General features: G+C 43.8%; 1 protein-coding gene across 7 annotated transcripts in view; it reads right to left on the reverse strand.

Moving 5' to 3' along the window:
* FAM110B (family with sequence similarity 110 member B) overlaps nucleotides 1–22,833 on the reverse strand; it is a 156,569-nt gene that overhangs the window by 67,128 nt on the left and 66,608 nt on the right. For 2 of the 7 annotated variants that reach the window (XM_073583966.1, XM_073583967.1), the window contains exon 1: nucleotides 4,907–5,041. The exons of 4 other annotated variants lie outside the window; for them this stretch is intronic. The gene's annotated coding sequence lies outside the window, so the exon portion shown is untranslated. Of the gene's footprint in view, nucleotides 1–4,893; nucleotides 5,042–22,833 lie in introns of those variants that run through there. One more of the 7 variants, XM_073583965.1, reaches the window with a different exon arrangement.

Genomic DNA, 22,833 nt, shown 5'->3' on the forward strand with positions numbered 1-22,833 from the left:
TGGTGCAGTCAGATGAGACAAAATTGAACTTTTTGGCCACCAGGGTAAATGCCATATCTCCTCCCAAACTAACAAAGCTCATCACCCCAATAACACCATCAACACAATGAAACATGGTGGTGGCAGAATCATGTTGTGTGGATGTTTTTCGGCAGCAGGGACAGGAAAGATGGATGGTAAGAAATACAGGGATATTCTTGACCAAAACCTGATTCAGACTGTAAGCAATTTGAGAACGGTTTACCTTCCAACAAGCCAATGACCCAAAGCATAATGCTAAAGCACCACTCGAGTGGTTTAAGAAGAAATGTGTAAATGTTTTGGAGAGGAATAGTCAAAGCTCAGACCTTAATCCAATTGAGAATATGTGGTCAGACTTTAAGATTGCTGTTCACCAGAGGAAACGGTCTAACTCGGACGAGCTGGAGCTGTTTTGCCTTGAGGAATGGGCAAAAATCCCAGTAGCAAGGAGTGAAAAGCTCATAGAGTCTTATCCAAAGCGACTTGCAACTCCAATTGGTGCAAAAGGAGGCTCTACAAAGTACTGACTTTAGAGTGGTGAATAGTTATGCCACTGAAGTCTTTTGTCATTTTGTCCTATTTGATGTTTGCTTCAGAATCAAAAGAAAACCTAATGTTCACTGTTATAGGCATGTGTTGTTTACATGAACTGATGTAGAGCCTTAAAAAAAAAAAATATGAGATTCCAGGTTGTGAGGTGGCAAATACTTTCGCAAGCCACCGAAAAATAGACCTTTTTCTATCGTGTTATTTATATTATATCCATGGTACATTCATTTTTCTCATCCGTTTTTAAGAAGGAAGGAAACTTATTTTATCCATTGATGCTTAGCCAGTATCAGTGCTGAAAAATTTAAATCATACTTTTTACTTCAGTTTATAATGGCTCCACAGACTTTAGCGACTGAGTCTGATCTGCAAAACAGATGAGAATAGGACCTGACTAAAAGACTGGGCACATGGATCCATTAGTAAAATGGATGTGCATATGGATCAATGAAACTATGGGTTCATGTTCTGTCTGAAATTACAAGCAAGAGCATATGAACACGACAAACAAATGTGGGAGTGTAGCGTTAAAGGGAATTTATCAGCAGGTTTTTGCTATATAATCAGAGAGCAGCACAATGCGGGGGCTAAGACCCTGATTCCAGTAATGTGTCATTTAATGGGTTGGGTATTCCGGTTTCAATAAAATCAGTATTTTATCAGGAGGAGATCATTTGAGGACTAGGTATCTCATGCCATGTCAGCCTCCTACTTTGTCTAAGTCCGCACCCACCACTGATTAACAGCTTTATGTCAATGCACATAGAAATCAGTGGTATGGATAGTGTAATACAGCGCTCAGCATTCTGAGCACGGACAGATCTTCAGGAGAGAAAACCGTGATTGCATCTAAATGACAGCATGCAGGTGAGCAAGTGCTGTGACTGGAATCATGGTCTCCGTCCCTGCAATAAGCTCTCAAGATTACATAGCAAAAACCTGTGACAAATTCTCTTTAAGAAAAGCCTCCCTAATAGACCAGAGCTGCATTCACAGTTCTGCTGTTTGTTCTCGAAAATGTGGACATGTCTGTCAACAATATTGTCAACAGTATAGCTAAGCGCAGAAATGGCCATGTTCACACATTTGCACTGCAAAATTCAATTTTTCTGTTCAGGATCAGAAAAAAAATTGAACTTAGACACCATAATGTAAACTTAACAGTTACATTACAGCTCTGTCATTTTACAGGAAAAACATAGCTCTCTTCCTGATGAAGCCTTCAACGCAGATGTGGACAAAGCCCAATGTGGAGCAAATTCGTAATCGGATGCAGAAATCAGCGATTGGTAGAAAGTTCATTCAAAGAATACAAATGAGAGATTTCCGCTCTGAAGCCTGTAGAATTGTTAACACTGCAAACTACCATTTCTAAAATTATTAAACACTCAACCCCACCAAACTACGAAGTACACCAATACCACTGCTCTGGAAAGTTCAGTAATATGGCATTAGGACTAATGCCATATGCAAAGTCTAGGAAAATACAACAAAAAGGAAGCTCGGAGAGGCAGCTACGAGGGAGAGGCGGCTACACGGGAGAGGCGGCCACGAGGGAGAGGCGGCCACGAGGGAGAGGCGGCCACGAGGGAGAGGCAGCTACACGGGAGAGGCAGCTACACGGGAGAGGCGGCCACGAGGGAGAGGCGGCCACACGGGAGAGGCAGCCACACGGGAGAGGCAACTACGAGAGGTGGCCACGAGGGAGAGGCGGCCACGAGGGAGAGGCGGCCATGAGGGAGAGGCGGCCACGAGGGAGAGGCAGCTACACGGGAGAGGCAGCTACACGGGAGAGGCGGCCACGAGGGAGAGGCAGCTAACGGGAGAGGCGGCCACGAGAGAGAGGCAGCTACACGGGAGAGGTGAACACGAGGGAGAGGCGAATAAAAGTTTATCTAACCACTACAATCAGTGCAAACTATAAGAGAGCAAAGAAAGTCATGCAAAAAAAAACAAAAAACAAAAGAAAGGATCTTCTAAAGTAAACTTTTCATTTCACACAAATCAAAATAAAAAAGGGGTCTTTGGGCCCCATCCATCACAATAAGGTAAAACTGCTTGTGGGATATTGGGGTACTTGTCTAATATGTCCACAAAGTGTCCTAATTCTCATGTTCTGAAACCTGCGATCCCCTTCCCAACATGCATTGCTCCTGCCATTGGCCAGTGCCCTGCACTGAAAGCCTCTGTTGTGCCTGTACGCACAGAGACATCCCCCCTCCACTTCCTGTAATCTGTCTCATCTGCTGCTAGAAGCAGATTATACTTGACAACAGGCAGTGGACAAATAAAGTGATTTGCAGATTGCCCATTTAGCACATTATCAAATGAGATCAGGTTGTCTAGCAGCACAGAGACCACTTAAAAACTTATCCAGGATCTTTTCCATGTAGTCATTTCTGACTCCCTGCTTGTGACCCATTGCTGAGTGACTGATGCCTCCAGTTACTCGCCATGTCCCACCATTACAATTTATCCTTGGCTGTCACAAGTGTGCTGGATTATCAGACTTACAAGGTCTTATTCTTCATAAACAGGTAAAGGAATATAGTAACTATGACCATATAAACGTCTGATAACACATGTACAGTCTAGGAGGCCGACTGCGTGTGCATGACACGTCTCACTTCAGACATGGATAACGCCGCCATTTATCTTATTTTTATCTACACAAAACCAACACTCCAGACACATTGTGGCAGCGAGCCAGATGTGTGACCTAGTGACTGCTCAGAGATTCAGAAGGTCTGCCTTCATTATGTGACACAGGAAAAGGCCTTCAACCAAACCTACAAAAAAAAGTATATCCTACAGCAACTAATTGTAACCATATCCTTGGTTGGCCATTAATGACACATTATGATCATAATCTGATGTAAACAGCCACTACTTATGGACAGAGGCAAACCTTGGAAGTTTGTGTCAGGCTTGTCACATAGGCAAGTTTTTTTTTCAAAAAATTATCCTGCACTAGGGCTCGTGCAGACTGCCGATTAAAGGTCCGAATGCGCTCAGACAAAACATTGGATCACACCCAGACTAATGTTCGTCTATGGGGGGTGCATATGTCCGATTTTTTTCCTCGAGGTAAAAAAAAAAAAAATACATACAGTAATAATAATAAAAATAATTGCTGCCTACAAGAGTTTGATTCGATCGGATAACCCTCGGCCATGCAAACCTATGATTTCCATGGACTGACATAATGGAGAATTTCTTTTTCTCCATCTTCTCATCTGAGAGAATTGGATCAAATTATGATCACACAGATCAATCTCTGATCACAGTGGCATCTGTATGATCTGCCCTATACTCTCGGATGAGAGACTCTACGGCCTTCTGTACTTCCCCTTACCCCAATCAATATCTGATCAATTCACTACAACTGTAGTCTGGGTTTGTGCTATATTCAATGGACCTCAATGAAAATTTAAAGTCAGGAGTAGTCAAACCATGTCCATACTTGTTAAGAGTCCAGACTTGCTTTATGGACCATAGAGTGGCTCGAATAATATGTTCCAGTCCCCACGGCTGCATGTCTCGTGGATGTTAGACAATCCCTGCATGTGCTGTGGCTGTCTATCAAACAAGGAATCCCTGCAGGTGTTCAGGCTGTCTAACAGCCGCGAGACATGCAGGCACGGGGTCTCGAACATATTATTCGAGCACGCCAAAAGACACTTTATTAGCACACGAGCATGCTCAGATAACACCTTATCCCAGCACGTTCGCTCATCAATAATAAGTATACATTTTTTATTTTTTTTTTTAAGGATTTTGCTTATCTGTCAGTAATTGGTGCAATTATTCTAATGAAATTATTGATTATCGTATTAAAGATCATTTACGAATGGTTATTAACAAAAGTTATGTCTACGGCTACCTCAAATTCGTACAGTATATACAGAAGGAGGTGTCCCCTCGCACTACATACAGCAGCATGACAAATAAAGCAGACAACAAAAGGCTAAGCTGAAAGAGAGGAGCTGACGTACCCGATCATAAAGTTTGGAGTGCGTTCAAGTCTATACGCACCAAGCAAAACCTCCTCCCATACTTCATGGAATTCTATGGCACGGTCATTAGGATGGTGGGTTTGTGAATCCAACATGATTTCATCTAACAGAAAACACCATTTACTTTTAAATAACGAGACACCAGGGAAAAGCCAAGAAACGCGTCGGACACAGCGACTACCCTGCCGGGACACGGTATAAATCACATTAATAGAAGAGCACAGCACATTAAACACATTACATGATCAAGACCATTCATTTCATGCATGGCTGTATCGTAGAGAGGGGACAGAGAGGGCCGATGTACCCTTTTGTTTGACCTCTGCTTGCAGTCAAGTATGATGCTCCCAGGGAGAGGGATGCCTCTGGCTGCGGGCTCTCTTTATCCTTAGCTCCGAGCTCCTTTCCCACTTACTGCGAGGACACAATACCTCTGTGCTTCTAATGCAGCACACAAAGATTACAGCGGAAACCTATGGAAGGAGGTAAGCAGCGATGTGAGCAGCCAATGGGGACAGATCCATGGTGGAGACTGGCACATGCTCACTGAGGCTTTGCTACTGTCACCAGCGCTTAGAAGCCTCATAATCTAATTATAGCCATTTGCTGGGACCGTAGGACTGAAGCAAAGCCCGGGAGCAAATTACATTTTAATAAGTGAAAACCTTTTTAGATAATACAAAGATTCCTGCTTGATACCACGCTCAGACGGTTGCATCAATTGATGTTCTCTCCAGGTTATAAACTCTGTTGCCACGCAGCTTTTCTTCTTCGTCTTCTCTTCCTGCTTAATCATGAAATGTATTTGTCACTTTAACCGCCCTATGCATAATTCAGTACCTCCGCGTGCACAAATTACTAGCGGCAGGAGACCCTGCACTTATTTGCACCCACCAGAGAAAAGGAGCCTTGGACAGAAATGGTCGAATTGATTTGCCAGGTTTATGAACCAGTTCTCTGAGAATCAATAGAGAGGAAATGGTTAAGAACACCGATCCTATCGATGCCCTGATAAAGTCAAGCTCGTGCTAACACTACAGTGGTTAAATGGTCCCTTAAAGGGACAACAGTGAAGAGCATTCGAGTGCCCCAAACTCCTCCCTACACTAAATGCAACACTTGGCGGCATGTGTGGCCTACCGCTGGTGCAGCCGTAGAAGGGGCCCATGAGTTAAGGGGGCCACATCGACCTCCAAAGCAGCTGGAATTGTGCATTGTGATCAGCTATTGGGCTGCAAAGGGCCCATGTACTCTTCTTGGACAGGGTCCTCTTCTGTCTGTGTCCGCCAGGGACGCTTGGTCAGTCAAAATCACCTAGAATGTTATTGATATGTTATGATATACACTAATCTACCGCTGCATTGTTTCATTTTACAATGTTTACATATACATGCGATACATTTTTTATGTTTTACTATTTGCATTAGGCCATTGTTGTCCTTCCATTGTTACTTCCCTTCCCCGTTTTCCCATTTACCTCCTTCCTTACCTTCCCTCCCCATCTACCCCCAGTTATTGATAAAACTCAATAAAAAGTTTGGAAAGGAAAATCACCTAGAATACGCTCTATAAGATAACCTTTGGGTTGGTGCTGCATGGTCGTACCCGTCACACCAGCAGGAATATATGCAGTCACCAGGTTTTCATTTAGGAGTTACTTTTGCTGCCTCTGAGAAGAGAGAAGGAGAGGTTGGACTCAGGAAAATCAACTTCAAGCACAAACGAACGAATTTAGGCTCATTATCATTAAGATAACGGGTCTCCAGGCACATGACTTCTTGACGAATCAGCAGAGGCAGAGCTGCAGGGGGGGGCGGGAGAAAGATGCAACCTGAGCCAATGATGTTGCAGGAGGCGTGTCTCAGACTACTGAAGCGCTGTAACTAAACTCTAGTCACAGATCACAGCTCTGCCCCAATAAATCTGAACTAGAAAAACAGCCAATGAGCGAGTGGTGATGAAATATTAGGTACATATGCACCATTTCTAGGTACTGCTAAACACATTTTAAGTAATGACTGGACATCCACTTTATGTAAAGAGCCACATTGAAAGGAGTACTAAACCTAGATTACAAATTAATTAATAAACAGGAGAAAAACTAGCCCAATCTTCAGGATTTGACATTTTCCTTTAAACGAAAAAAATTGATTTAAAAAATCTTGCAGAGAACAGAGATTCATTTCCTGCTGATCTAAGGGAGTGAGGCTTAAGGTCTAATGGTAACCTGTCACCCGATTCATGCTGCCCAAACCGTGGGCAGCATGAATCCGAGCCTGGCACGAGTGCAATCAGGTATTTCTGTATGAAACTGTGCCGATTCAGAGAAAATATACTTTAAAGATCCTCCTCCTGAGGTACACTTCACTAGTGCGGCTTCGTCCTGGCTGGCTATTCCCAGCACCATTCTTGACAGATCTCTCCCTAAAAATCCTTCCCTCAACCCCCCAAAAAAACCTCTAGATAGTAGTTGGTTGAATATAAGTTCAACTGGCAGCCATCCATCTCCCCCAACACTCCCGTACACAGGGGTAAAAAAGGATATGAGGAATCCTTCTGTACCCCGGCACAATCTGTCAGCGACAGTCGAGAGGCCCCCTCAGCCTGTTGGGCACATCTGACGCAAAGAGGCTTTACTGAACACTAGGTAACCCATTTTAGCTCATGAGTTGTAGCCATTTAGCGCATGCGCTTTCATAAATCCCTTCGCGAGCACAGTACTTACCGGGTATTGTCTTACTCAACAACATAAGTTTATGGACTCCCACTGCTCCCCTAAATATAAAAATTGTTCCCCCATCATACTTTGATGACCAGTCACCAGTAGTTGGCACTACACCATGGCTGTTACTCGGTAGTCCGAGGAGGAAGCATTAGCACACTTTTTCTCAAGGACACTTATGAACAATCTCGATTACTTTGCAGATTCTCTAAAGATAGGCTGATCACAGAGATCTCTTTTGCTGGGGCAAGTTATAATCCGCGGCGGAGCGTTCAAGTCACCTGCAGCGCCGCTGCCATACATGTCAGAAGGGAGACCACAACACAGGACTAATCTGTAATCATTCATTTTTGGGGATTACAGGCATTTGTCCTACTAATGTTGAATTAACAGAATTTTTCCTTAACGTCATTAACAGCAGTAGATGCAGCGGATGTCGTTGTCAAAGTATTCCACGTTACGAGGAGGCAGTTTTGCGTTAGAAGAATGTTGGTAGTGACAGCGGCATTATGGAGCGTCTCGCTAGAGTGGGAAGGGTACCAAGATGCAGAAAAGATTTATTCTGCACCTAGACCCTCCCAGCTAGGACACCGATCTATAAGATGTGATGCCAGTAGACTACTAGCTTCCAATGGACAGATGTCACTGAACAGGAAATGGTCTGTAAATGTAAGCAATAATTGGGAAAGACATTTTTACACTGTTGGAATTGTGAGAAATGAAGTCACTATTACAAAAACACAGAAAAAAAATAAAATATATTACTAGACTAGGGTTTTATTTGCAGTTAGAAACTCTGATGTTTAAAGCCTAATATCTTGTAGCACTACCAGTCCCACATATTCCAAATGCATATGGTTATATAAAACTACAACATGACACATCGCCAACGAAAATGTGCATGAAATTATTAGAAACCTCAATGCAGGGAAGAGAAATAAAGAAGCCATTGTGCATAGTCATAATCTAGTATGGTAACGTAAAAAGAACATAAGTTCCACAGCTGCGGAGAGGAGGCCAAGCTTCGATCAGCTTCACCCAGTTTGCACCTTCACAGGGGTCACCACCTTCGCAAACAAGGGCAGGGAAGTTGGCACAAGGGATATTCTACCTCCCTATATCAAAGCAGGGAAAGCGGATAAACAAGTCCTTGGCCTTTCTGTCCAGGTTCAGGGGTCTGTGCTGCGATTTTCCTTAGGCCTCTTTCACACTTCATTTTTTTTACGTCAGTCAAAGTCCGCCACTTTTAGAAAAAAACGGATCCACCCATTTTTGGGCAGATCCGTTTTTTTCCCCCCATTGATTTGCATTAGTGGCGGATTTTGACTGATGGTCGTCCGTTGGGTCCGTTTTCGACGGATCCTTGAGAATTTTAGCGGCTCCTGGGCGGACCAGACGGACACTGCAACTGTTTTTGGTTGATGGTCCGCTATTTTTAACTGCGCATGCCCAAAAGGTGAAAGCCGGGAGCAGTTTTAACCCTGAAATGCCGTCCCGAGAGCCGCTAAAATTCTCTCTCCCAATCTCACCTGAGCTCCCTCGATTCCAATCACGTCCTCAAGATTGCCGCGAGATCGCGGCCATGAAGATTGCCGCAATGGTTGCCGCGAGATCGCGGCCATGAAGATTGCCACAATGATCACCGCGAGATCGCGGCCATTTCGCGGCCGGCCATGAGATATCACGGCGATGGGCAATGCCGCGAGATCGCGTCGAACTTCCAGCCCGCGGTCCCTTTAAATCACGCCGCTTTACATCTTCCACGGATCCGTACTGCAACGTGGTCCGCTGTCATCCGTACGTCGCGAAAAAGAGACGGATCAGTTGTTTGGAACCTTTGGCGGATTTCAACTGACCGCCGCCGACGGAGGTATGAAACAGGCCTTCGTGAACCCTATGACAGTTCTGCTGCACATTTCAGCTAAACCAAATATATGCCCAGTAATTATTAATGGAAAAAGTAGGAGTCTGAGATAATCCATCATCTTCATCATACAATGCAATCCATCGGCTCACAACAAGCTCTTCAGACATAATACCATTTCTGTGGCCACGCAAGTGACAGCCAGTTACTGTTCTGTCAGACATGGGTAATATGTGGCTGTATTGCTAGGCAGTTGTAGGAAAGATCTTTCAGAAACATTCGACATTACTCTTACTGGTATAACGAAGATAATTGATCACAATATGGACACTCATCATCTCCAGGAGTCGGAATGGCAATACCACATGCAGAAATAGACTAGAATACATTATTAATTCATTTACGAGAGCAGAAACAAGTCAAAGACCAGTGATATATAGTTGTCCACAAACTTGACAAAAAAAAAAAAAAAAACTACTTACCCATGAGAAATATTGGATCTGAAAAAAAAATTACTCTGGTTTTATTAACGTTGTAGGAAATCTCAGTAATGGGAGAGTGCCTTCACTGAATCAGGGCTGTGGAGTCGGTAAGCCAAACCTGTGACTCCGACTCCTCAATTTCCCTTACACCGACTCCAACTCCAACTCCGACTCCACGACTCCGACTCCCACACATATTGCTTATATTTAAGTGAAAAATTTATTGTAGTACAATGTGAACCTCAGACATTTAATAATTTTTATGATCCAATAATCAAGATATTTAGATAGAACAGAATATATATTGGTGTACTACCCGGTTTTCATTCTTTTTGGTACAGATACGATATGGATAGACAGATATGGATAAATGGATGGATAGAGCAGATTTCTAATCTGCTTTTGCTATTGAAAACATTATCTATGAGCTCAAAAACCTTTCAGGTGATGCAGTTTTTTAAAAAGATGATCTGCTTTTGCAGCTGAAAAACGTATCCTCAAAAAAACACAGGAAAAACGCTGTGTGTGAATGTAGCCTTAGATCAGGAATATAACAGCCATTTATAGGGCATTTCATAACTTTCCCAAACTCCTATGAAAAAATATTCAGCACATCCTGCATTGAATTACTGTACCCAATTTATTATATATTTTAGGAGTCGGAGTCGGTCCATTTTATACCGACTCCAACTCCGACTCCACCAAAATGAGCACCGACTCTGACTCCGACTCCACAGCCCTGCACTGAATACAGATTTTACCTCAGAAATGATAGTCTGATCAATTTGGAAAGAAGCTAATTTTTCTGATAAGATAGATTACAAAGTTTCTTATTTTCATGCCTACTATTGATTTATGAAATACAAATTAAATCTAGTAACTTTCTAATGGTTACAAAGGAGAACTCATTGGTTATGTCATGACTGCTGTCTGGTATCCCGGGATCAGGGGCCCTGTTATGAGCTCATTTTCTGCTCTACCAGCTGGGAGTTCTTTCGTTCTCCCTCTGGTAGTGACAGGAGGTAGTGAGGTTAGTTTAATTGGTAATGGTCTGCCACCTGACGAGGAGGATAGTGATTGGATCTCCGGAGTATCAGACTGGATATAAGACAGCCAACGCCCTATCCTGTTGCTAGTGATGCAGTCTGTTTCTCAGGTCTTGGACTTCAGCTCTGCTCCAGTCTTCTCAAGTTAAGTTTGTGTTTTGCTAATGTTCACACTTGCTCTTGTTGGTCAACTCGTTGGTCAACTCAGTTTTTGTGTGGTCAGCCAGCCCAGCTGGGCTGTGCTGAATTTCCACTCTTATTTATCTGTATTTGCCAATTTGCCTTTTTGTCCTTTATTAGATTGGCCTCTTTTTGCTCTGTCTCAGAATATTCCAGAGTGCTGATATAGTGGGAGAAGTCTAGTGACTTCAGGGTTAATTTTGTTATCAGAAGCGTTGGACATTATTTTTGGTAGGGTTTTTTGGCAGATTGCAGACAGTATCTTTCCTTTCCTGTCCTTTCAAGTTAGTTTGGCCCCATCGTTTGCTCAGCCTATTTTTCTGCCTTTGTGTTTTCATCTTGATTCACAGTCAATACATGTGGTGGGCTGTCTTTCCTTTGGGGTCTGCTCGGGGAGTTAGTTTTCCTCTTTTCTTACTTTAGGCTTATTTAGCTCTCCGGTTGTGACGAGGCATCCAGGACCACCGTAGGCACGCTCCACGACTGCTTCTAGTTGTGTGTTAAGATCAGGGCTCTGCAGTCTGCATAGTTACCAACCTCTCTGGTTTTCTGAGACTTAGCGTGTTTTGCTTTTTTCCTCCTCGGTGACCCATTCATAACAGGGCCCCTTGCCTGTCCTTAACGCTAGGGGCATACTAGCTTGGCCTGTTCCCCCGATTACTTCCTTGCCTTAGTTCCTAAATCAGCCCTCAGTCTGTACTCTTCCCCGACCCCGCGAAGAGGGTAGTAGTAGTGTACTGTAATACACCAACCAGACTAACAAAGTAATAAACAGGGATAAAGGAAAATCCCAATCATACAAATATAATCACACAGACAACAGAGGAACGCACCAGGGAGTGGAGGATTGGGTCAACCCAAAGTATGAGAAGGAAGGAAACTAGCACACAATCAAAACCTTAACAGTCAGAGATAAATCCACCAAACGCCTTCTCAAACAACAACAACAACAAACCACCATCTACTACACCATGCAGCATGAAGCCAACTCTGGCAATGCCTGCTAGTGTACACTAATGAGAAAAAAGAAAACTTTTTTGCATTTACCAAATGGCTGCAAAGAAACAGAGTGAAAAACTTAAAAAGGGGTCTGAATACGTTCTGTATCCACTGTACATCAGTACATTAAATAATCTTGGTGGTTGTACTTCAAAACAGAAGCACAGCACTTGAAAGTTACACCACTAGGAGGTATAGCGTTTGTTGGTTGCAGAATAACAGAACAGACTATCACAACAAGCAGTTCTCTCCAAAAACAAAACCACAGCCCAATTACTATGGAGGTTCAAGCAAATAGCAAAGAACAATAATAAACAAAAGCGGTAAAACTAGACCCATAATAAACCATGACAAAATTCTACATAAGACTAAATTTTGAGGAGGTACCACAAAAGCCAAGACATAATCCTACAGGTACTAACAAATTAAATTTAAGTAGAAAAAAGTACGGTATAATCAAAATTTATTCAAACTTTTACAATTTACACAAAAACAGAAAAACTTTAAAAAAAAAAAAAAAATATAAGGAAAATATTGGCAGTGTGGTCAAGATAATAAATAGCATAAATATATATACATATGTCAAAATAACGGGGGCATAGGGAAATGTGATGGCAGTCACTTCTCACAGCCAAGCCGTGAGTCAGAACGGTCAAGGAGTCCAAGGTCAGAAGCCAGGACGTTACGCCGTCATAAATAGAAGGAAGAGACAAAAGCGTGGTCAGCTAACGTTCCGAGGTCAGAATACCAGGAGGATAACTAATCACAGCAGAAGGGGTTAAACAGTTGGATGGTCAGAACTAAGTCCAAGGTGAGGCAGCAAATGATCAAGCATACAGAACTCAAGGCACAGGGAGCACAAACCTACTAGATCAGGGGTGGGCAATTTTCCCGAGGGGCCACATGAAAGACCATGACTGTTGTGGAGGACCGAACCAATAGGCCAAAATTAATTCTGCTCAATATTAATATCAATATTTTATAATTATTAAATTGATAATTTTATTAACATTAATTGTATCAGAATTGTATATTGAGCATAAACTAAGCATGCCGACATCCCCCTATATATATGAATCCCACACAGCCTCCTCCATATGCAGCATTAGCCCCACACAGCCACCCCCATATGCGGCATGAGCCCCACACAGCCACCCCCATATGCGGCATGAGCACCACACAGCCACTCTCATATGCGGCATGAGCCCCACACAGCCTCCCTAAATACACTGCATGTCACCCCCCCATGTGCAGCACCATGTCACCCCCCCATGTGCAGCACCATGTCACCCCCCCATGTGCAGCACCATGTGCAGCACCATGTCACCCCCCCATGTGCAGCACCATGTCACCCCCCCATGTGCAGCACCATGTCACCCCCCCATGTGCAGCACCATGTCACCCCCCCATGTGCAGCACCATGTCACCCCCCCATGTGCAGCACCATGTCACCCTCCCATGTGCAGCACCATGTCACCCTCCCATGTGCAGCACCATGTCACCCCCCCATGTGCAGCACCATGTCACCCCCCCATGTGCAGCACCATGTCACCCCCCCATGTGCAGCACCATGTCACCCCCCCATGTGCAGCACCATGTCACCCCCCCATGTGCAGCACCATGTCACCCCCCCATGTGCAGCACCATGTCACCCCCCCATGTGCAGCACCATGTCACCCCCCCATGTGCAGCACCATGTCACCCCCCCAAGTCCTGCACCATGTCACCCCCCCTTGTCCTGCACCATGTCACCCCCCCTTGTCCTGCACCATGTCACTCTCCATGTGCAGCACCACGTTGTCACCCCATGTGTGCAGCACCACGTTGTCACCCCATGTGTGCAGCACAACGCTGTCACCCCCATAGCCTCCCCATGCCCAACCAAATAGCCCATACACATAAGGAAAAAAAAAACCTACCACATACTCCCCTTGTCCCGTTCCCTGACGCTGTGCTTCTCGCTCTGCCTCTGGTGCGCGGACTCACTGGAGTAAAACAGCTGACGTAATGACGTCTTATGAATAGGTCACCGAGGAGGAAAGCAGAAATAGGCTAGGCTACCAGGAAACCAGAAAGGTTGGTAACTCAGCGGATTGCAGACCCCTAATCCTAACAACACAACTAGCAGTAGCTGTGGGGCGTACCTACGATGCCCTAGACGCCTCAGCACAGCAGTTGAAATCTAAACTGCCCCGGAGCAGAACCCCAAAGAAATAGCCCCCAAACATATATTATCTGTGAGACAAGATAAGGCACAAACACAGGCAGAAAATAGACTGAGCAAATGATGGGGCCCAAACTGTCTAGATAGGATAGGAAAGGAAAGACACTGTCTGCAATCACGCAAAAACCCTAAAAAAATCCAACATGTCTGATGTACAAAAAACACTGAGGTCTCACGACCTCTCCCCCACTATATCAGCATTCTGGTGTGAACTGGCAGCAAAGCAAAAGAGACTAATATACAGGGGACTGAACAATCTGACACAAGCTGTAACATATGGAGCGGGGTCCAGCACAGCCCCAGCAGGGTGCGTGCTGAACCCTCACAGCAAAGCAGAAAGAGGCAAAACCAGATCAGATGCAAAGGATTTAGCAAATGAACAACTTAATTGAAAAATGCAGAATCAGGCAGGAGACAGCAGACCTCAAAATGCACAGGAAGAAACAATCACCAGCAGCAACTGAGAGAAGCCTGCTCACTTATATCCTCCCAGTCAGTAACCCCTGATTTCCAATCATCGTTGTCAGGTTGCAGACTTCCATGAACCCAGCCAGATGCACTACCTGCAGTAACCACCAGAGGGAGCCCCGACTCAGAAGTCAAATCAAGAGAATTCACAACAGACGTTACTTTAATCATGTCAGCTGTTTCACACACACGCTGATTGGTAGAGGAAGTGGCCAGAGGCCCCTTCTCCACCAGTGGAGTCAGCAGCACCATACAGAGCTGCGGCACACATGGAAACAGCGAGCGGCCAGGCGGGCATTGTGCGACCTGTGTACCTCTGATTTCCAGCCTCATGGCTGTATCAGTCCGCGGGCCAGACTGAGACAGCCAGAGGGCCGGATGTGGCCAGCGGGCCGCACTTTGCCCAGGTCTCTATTAGATGAATGTACATCTGGCAGAGGTCTGGGAGAAGCAGCTCAGTTAAGTAACATGGCAATCACCCGGGATAGTGAACACTTGGAGACTGCCGATGCCTCCCAGTCACAGATTGGATAGTGGAGCTGTCAATCAACACACTTACAGCTCAGCACACCCCTTTACAAGACAGGATTGCCAAATTGCCAAGTGGTCAGTAACTGCATCCCAGACACACTGAGGGGTGGAACCGTTACAGGAAACGCATATATCTTAGAGGCTTGAAAATCACTATAACCAATCACTGAATGCATAGCGTATTAACGTTATAAATAACATGTAGATAAAAAGAGTGGTAGAAAAAAAAAAAAAAAAGAGAATAAGACCTCTGCGATAGCACTCCCGGTAAATAGTAGAACAACCTATACCCACCATATGCCATTGTAAGTATAAACCACACCTCCCAGTACCCAGATGCGCGCTTCGTTTGCAGCTTCGTCAGGGTGTACTGGGGCAGTATCCAGTGCAGTCGGTGCACCTGTGTAAATCAGCACAGGTGCACCGTCCATCAGCACACGTACACTGACCATCACCCTGGCCGGCATCCCGGAAGTCGTACTGCGCATGGCTGTCTCTAAGCTTTGTGTGTTTCCCTATGTCCCCATTATTTTGAGAAATGGAAACATATTTATGGTATTTATTATCTTGATCACACTGCCCGATATGTTCCTTTTACGTGGGTTTTGTTTTATAATAAAGTTAGATATATTTTTATATATACTTTTTTTGTACTTTATTTACTTTGACGGTAATTATAGGATACACATTTTCGGTAATTTTGCCTAGGTCTCCTGGGTGTGGGCTACGGTTTCTTCTTGTTGTCAGTCTCGTGCCACCGCAGCGTTCGGGACCATCAGGCACAACAGTGCCACTATACCTGTCTGAGGCAACAGCACCAGTTAAGGACCCCATGCGCTAATGTTGGCTGAACAACCATTGATATTGACATGTTCAGCTGACAATCTAATGTGGTGTACAGGCGTACTGTCCTACCGATGGTCGGGGGAGATGTCGGTTGTGCATCCTTTCCGATTTGGGACTACTGATCGCACTGTTCTCCTGGAGACAAGGCACCGGCTGACGTGTTAGTCGGCAGCTTTCTCATCTCGACTGCAGTAGCTCTCCTGTATATGGTCTGGTCGGAATTATTTTAAAATATATGAAATTACTATGGAATTACAACATGTACATTACTATGGCTTACAACATCCATTCTGGTATTTAAATCGTCTGCTCAAATCATAAAAAAGGGGTCTTGATCCCGTTAGCAGCTGTCAATAGGTATTAACCCCTTAGTGACGGGGCCAATTTTTTAAATTCTGACCATTGTCAGTTTATATGGTGATAACTCTGGAACGCTTCAACAAATCCCATTGATTTTTAGATTGTTTTTTTCGTCACACATTATAATTTATGATAATAGTAAATTTAGGTTGATATGTTTTGTGTTTATTTATAAAAAATATCAGAAATTTGACAAAAACCTAAAAAAAAAAAAAAAATTGCAATTTTCAAACTTTGAATGATTATCCCTTTAATCCAGATAGTCATACCACACAAAAACATTAATAAGTAACATTTCCCACATGTCTGCTTTACATCAGCACCATTTTTAAAACGCTAATTTATTTTATTTTGTTAGTCTTTTAGGAGGTTTAAAAATGTAGCAGTAATTTTTCATTTTTTCAAGGAAATTTACAAAATGTATTTTTTTTTTTTGAGGGACCTATCCAGGTTTGAAGTGACTTTTGGGGTGCTATATATTGGAAAACTCCAAACATGATACCATTTTAAAAACGGCACCCCCTGACACATTGAAAACTGCTGTCAGGTAGTTTATTAACCCTTGACGTGATTTTCAGGAATTAATGCAAAGTGGTATAGCAGGAATGAAAAAGTGTTTGTTTACCACCTAAATGTTGCTAACTTCTGAACTGACCGCTATAGCCGGGAGACTCTAAAGGTACTGTCACACTTAGCGATGCACCAGCGATCCCGACCAGCGATAAGACGCGGTCAGGATCGCTGGTGCATCGCTAAGTGGTCGCTAGCCACACAGGCAGATCTCACCAGCGACATAGCAGGGGTCGGGAGTCGTTACTTACCTGTCAGACGAGGCGATCCTGACGTCCTCCCGCCCGCGTCCACGCGTCGCTCGTCTCCACAGCAGGAAGCTGACGACGAGAAACGGGACCAGGACGTTCTCGCGCGATCAGCGATAACCAGCGGGGGAGCCGGTCGGAGGCAAGTATCAGACATAGTGATATCACCAGCAATATCGTTACAAAAACCAGTGACGTTATAGCGATATTGCTAGCGATATCGCTTAGTGTGACAGGCCCTTAAGGCCCCTATTTGGTCATGAACTGCTATGGTAAACATCAGGACCACATAATCATGATCTCTGTGTGTCACTTAGATTAAAGAGGAAGCCCCCACAATCTATTAACCATTCATTTGATGTAGTCACTTTTGACAGCAGCAACTAAGGGGTTAAACAGATATGGACGGTGTCAACACTGATCGTTTGTGATACAGCAAGTTGTCAGCTATAGTGTACAGCCGACAGCTGCTGGATTGTCACCTGTATGGGGAGGCTATTCTCTTATATCTCAGGTCAGTAAAAAGACGTATTGGCTGTCATTAAGGGGTTAAATACTCTCGAAGCAAAATTTTAATATAAACTTCAAATAAAAAAAAAAAAAAAACTTGTGCTAATAAGAAGCTTTATTATGTAGTAGAAGCTTTTATGCATCGGTGTCTGCAATGTTCCAGCACGCTTTTCTATTTTGTGCCACAAACTCTTTGTTCCTGCCGTCTCCTCCTTTCGCCTTCAGACAGGGCTTTGTGCTTCCTTCAAGCACTAGCACTTTGCATATGAATACATGTACATGGAGTAAACAATCTATTGGCTTTTGTTTTTAGAAGAATGACCTATCAAAGGACAGGATGAGTCTCTTTATCTGTAGCTGTCGACAATCAAAATCTGGAGCCATTCAAAGCATGCAACTGCAATTACCAATAATGTGCTAAATGCATAATGAGGCCATCACTTCACAACATGCAAAACCTCAACTAAAGCAAGAGAAACCCAGAAACACAAACCTAAAAATAAAACATCACTGGGAAGTTAACTAGTTGTTCAGTCCTACATAGAAGTGAAAGGTCATGAACGACATTACCTGTAAGAGCGCTAGAAATCCTTGCAAGCACAATGTCCAAAGCCGTATGACAAAAACTAAACCACCACGGTGAACACTGACATCAAGTTATATTTTTGTAGATGGTGTCGGGAACGGGGAAGATGGAACGGCCGTGTTACAAAGCTTTCCTCCTTCTTTCCATTGTAGCTACAATATACCATATTTTGCAAACTATAAGACGCACCCCAAACTTTGGGGTGGAAAATAGGAGAAAAAAAGATTTTTTAAAATAAAGGTGGTGTGTCCTAGAATCAGTTTTAACTGTAACTTACCAAGTGGGGTCACAGCTTCAGGAGGCCGGCGGCAGGAGTGGGGCGATGCTGCAGGCCCCGGGCTGGGAGGGCGAGGCCTGGGCTTACCTAAGATGTCAGCGCTGAGCGGAGTCCTCCTTCCGATTGATTACCTTGTAGGGGGGGGGTCAGAGGCAGCACATGCGCAGACTGAGATCTCGGGAGACGAGATCTCGTCCTGAGATCTCAATCTACGTATGCGCCACCCCCGGTGGCCTTTTTCCCCCAAAGCCCACCATAGGGAAATCACTGGAAAAGTGGACTCCGGTCACTGACATCTTATGAGAGCCCAGGGCCCACAGCATTGCCCCACTCCTGTCGCCGTCAGAATCCACAAGCAGCAATACTGCTTCCCGAAATACAGTATATACGAAGGATAAAACTAAATGTCTAGAAACAAGCATTGGTCAGTCAGGAAAAAACTGTAGCCCAGCAACCACAGGTTACTTCAATTTTACCTTGTCAAAACAAATGTGCAAGAAAACGTCATGCAAGGAGATCTGGGACATTTCCTAGATGCTTACGCAGCATATGCTCTGACATACAGCATCCTGTTTGCTGACCATGAAAAACATTTACTTCATAGAATTTCAATTGATAATTTTTGCCAGATGTGTGAAATTGCAACAAAATGCATTACCATGGGAGCGGCGAAATTATTCACCAGCGCCGGAGTGGGTGGGAAGAAGGGTCCATGTGCGCTATGAATAGTAGACAACCTCTGTGGCCCATACTACATCACTACAATAATGTGTGTAAAGGGAACTTTACCCTTAAAGGCAAAGGATGTGTCACCACTGCTGGTGGTCTGTTTTAGTAAATCATTTTCATTTGAACAATGCTGCAGCATGTTTTTTCATGACCGTAGTGCTCTGCCGTTCCTCTTTTACACCTCCAAAAAAGTCAATTGACAACGAGGTGTTACAATTTCCTTGAGAAAACGTGTCCCCTCTAAGCACGATAGGAGCAGCATTGCGGAGACTGTGTAAGGCCACGTTCACATATTCAGTATTTGGGGAGATTTGTACCTCAGTCAAAACCAGGAGTGGTAGAAAATGAATGGGAAGTGTGGATATGATCTGCACCGCCGAATAACTGAATGTCTGGAAAAACGCATGTGTGGTTTATTCAACGTGTATCGAAGTACAATGACTATCTTCATCAGGAAATGTCACATACATGCAGGTACAGGGTACACTGAGGTCTATCAGGCTCCAGCAATGCCACTGTTCTCGAGTTTGGTGATTGGCTGCAGCGTTGACTTCAAGCCTACAGTACGGTAATCTAACACTGAGCTCAGTGGCTTGTGACCAGGAGTGGAACAATCAGAGGAAAAGTATAGTAGGAACACATCACCACTTCTGTATGTATCACCTGCGCCTGGTTTTGTCTTACAAATGCTGAGGTTAAAAACTCACCAAATACTGAATATGGCCTTAGACTGTAGAGGCAAGTCCTCAACTGGTAACAACCTGTTAATTTACTTATAAAGTTCTACGGCCTATGGAAGAGGAGGAGGGAGAAACTAGAGGCAGAGAGACATTCTGATGCAAGTTTTTCTGAAGCAACAGTTATAACTGAACATGGGTTAGATAATACTTCTTAATCGTGGACCATCTAGGTAAAAGCTATCAAAATTTAGAGTGAGGGTACATTTGAACTAAACAACTGTGCCCATTAAACGACCGCCAATGGGCTACACGCAAGTCAATTCAAGGTCGCTTAACTGACTGTTCAAGACAGGCCAAATGCACTTTCAGGCATGGAGAACAATAGTTTGCATGCTCGTTCTGCAAACAGAGTATAATTGTTTTTGGCACTTGTTTCAGCTATACAGGATTTGCTGCTGAGAATGAACATAAGGAGATGAGAGTTTCATGTTGTTCTCAATGATTGGCTACTACAAATGCAACCTGAGGCTACGTGAGGGGGTGGTAAAGCTGTCGTACCCCCTCCCCTGAAGACATCAATGAGTTTAATGCAAACGTGTGAAATATGGTTTCTTGTGGTAGCATATGTTAATTTCCATGTGGGCTGCAGTACTAATCAAGGGCCACAAAATGTTACATCTTCCTCTTTGCTTTTGTACAGAATTGAGTGAAAGGTTAAATCTGACCAGCAACAGACAGCAGGGACAGTGTCCGGGTTAACTGCAAGACCTGCCCATAGTGGGGAGGAGGAAGACTGGGAATCTCTGGCTAGTGAAAAACTTAAGAAGTTAGTGATGTAAGAGTAGGCAGAGATTTCAATAGGAAAAGAACTAGGGTGGAGCTGGAAGGCACAAGGCAGCAAGAATCATTGATGAACTTTAGAGATGACAGATCAATTTCAGCAGGCACGTCGGTGAAACCCATTAGTGGGAGAATTAAAGGAAGAAGAGAGTCCAGTGTTGGTCAGATATGGGATGCCCAATAGTGAAGGGTCTTGCCCAGCTGAAGATACAGTAGAGGGAAGCGGCTTTAAGAGAGTCCCTCATGAACAGATCACAGACTGCTTTTTGGGTGCAGGGTACACAGCATAACATATTGACCAGGGTGTCCCTGCACCAGGAAGATGGAGGTTTTTCTGACTTGCTCTGCTTGTCTACTGTCCACATGAAAAGTGCAGTCGCCCGAAACCAATAAGAACGCACCTCTGTAGGAGACTGACGTTGTATAGTGTACTGCCTGCCGCCTTGGGTACTCAAGTTTGTGGCCAAGTAAAGAGTGCCTTGCTTTCAAAAACATGCCTTGCGTCCTTGTCTTAAAGTCTAAGGGACCTGGTGAGGAGAGGAACGGGAACGGACTGGAGGTGAAGGTTTCAATAGCAACACTGCCAGCATAGATACACACACACAGCTCTGTTTTTTTCTGCAAGGTACTGGGGTGTCGGATACATGACACTCGCCCACGGCTACCTCCTCGGGCACTGATACAGCTTCAAGGCAATTTTAGCTGTGCCATCTCAAGTCTCAAACAAGTCAAATGACCAAAAAAAAGTACAGCTTAGCTATGACTGTAGTTGTCAAGCTACTATTTCATAGTTGCTACTTATTTATATAAATGATAAATAGAAAGAATAAATGCAGTTGTGCACAACTTCCAACCAATAATTCAACAGGTTTGGATTTTTGCAGACAGTTGTGCTGCAGTCATCCACTATAATTACAAGTTCAGATGTTGCAGTGCTACACTATGATCTTCAGGACCAAAGTCAGTACGCTGCACTAGCACAAAGAGACTCGTCCATGAAGACCAACTCCGTCCCGCCGTCCTATTAGAGAGATGCATGTTAGTCTCATTTTTCTTTTTGACAGTGCAAAAACAGTGTAAAAAGCTTCTACAAAAAAGTGGCTTCTGCTCTGGAGGTCTCGGCCAAATTAATTGAAAAGCGTACAATGCATGGCAGTGCTGAGCACCATGTAATCCTGCATTTCTCCTCCACTGCAGGAAATATGAGTGGACTTTCAAGCAGAGATACCAGCTTTCAAGAGGGCTTGAGCTCTCTGACCCACAGAGATCAGATTTCCCCAGCAAGTCATTATTTAAAGGGTTGTCCAGATGGGAGAACCCCTTATATAGAACTCAGACATATGCCGACGTCTCTATACAAGTAACAAGATCATTTTGTCAAGAGAAAATAAGGGGAAAAAAGCTTTGTTAGCGTTACATTAATAGTATGTGGACATGTCAAGTATTTGTAGCAGATTTTCTGCACGAAAAATCAGATTCTTTGTAGGAAAAATGTAAGTAAAAAAACCTGCACATTTTATGATTTTTTTCCCCCATTCGTATAAATGGATTAAAAACGCCGCAAAAACAACAGAATGGACTTGCTGCAGGTTTGAAAAATTACTTTGATGGCTCAAACATTAATGTTTGAAATATACTCATTTGCCTTTCTACCCAATAAATTCTTCTCCTTTCTCTGCTCTATGTAAAACCATGAAATCTCTTTTCCCTGCATTTATCAATCCCCTCTTCAACTCCTGACCCAGCGGCTCCCTCCTCCCCCTGCCAGGGGCTTTTACAGTGATGACTCATGCAGGGGAAAAAGAGACCTCTCTTTTCTACACAGAACCTAGAAGGATTCAGCTAGTCAGTCTAATCATGTGATGTCATAGACCTAATGGAAAAGAGAAGAATTAGCTGGGTAGAAAGGCAAAATAATCAATTGTAAGTACACAGTGCTATATAATATGATGACTGCAATATACTAAGAGGATACAAATTTTGATGGGAGGAGAGCTTCTTTAACTAAAAAAAAAACAAAAAAAAAACACCCAATTACTGGTTATTACCATTCCCTTTATGAGACAGTTATGTGAATTTGCAGTC

Source organism: Dendrobates tinctorius, unplaced genomic scaffold, assembly GCF_039654945.1.
Source record: "Dendrobates tinctorius isolate UK_male_01 unplaced genomic scaffold, ASM3965494v1 ptg000082l, whole genome shotgun sequence".
Taxonomy (NCBI): Eukaryota; Metazoa; Chordata; class Amphibia; order Anura; family Dendrobatidae; genus Dendrobates; species Dendrobates tinctorius.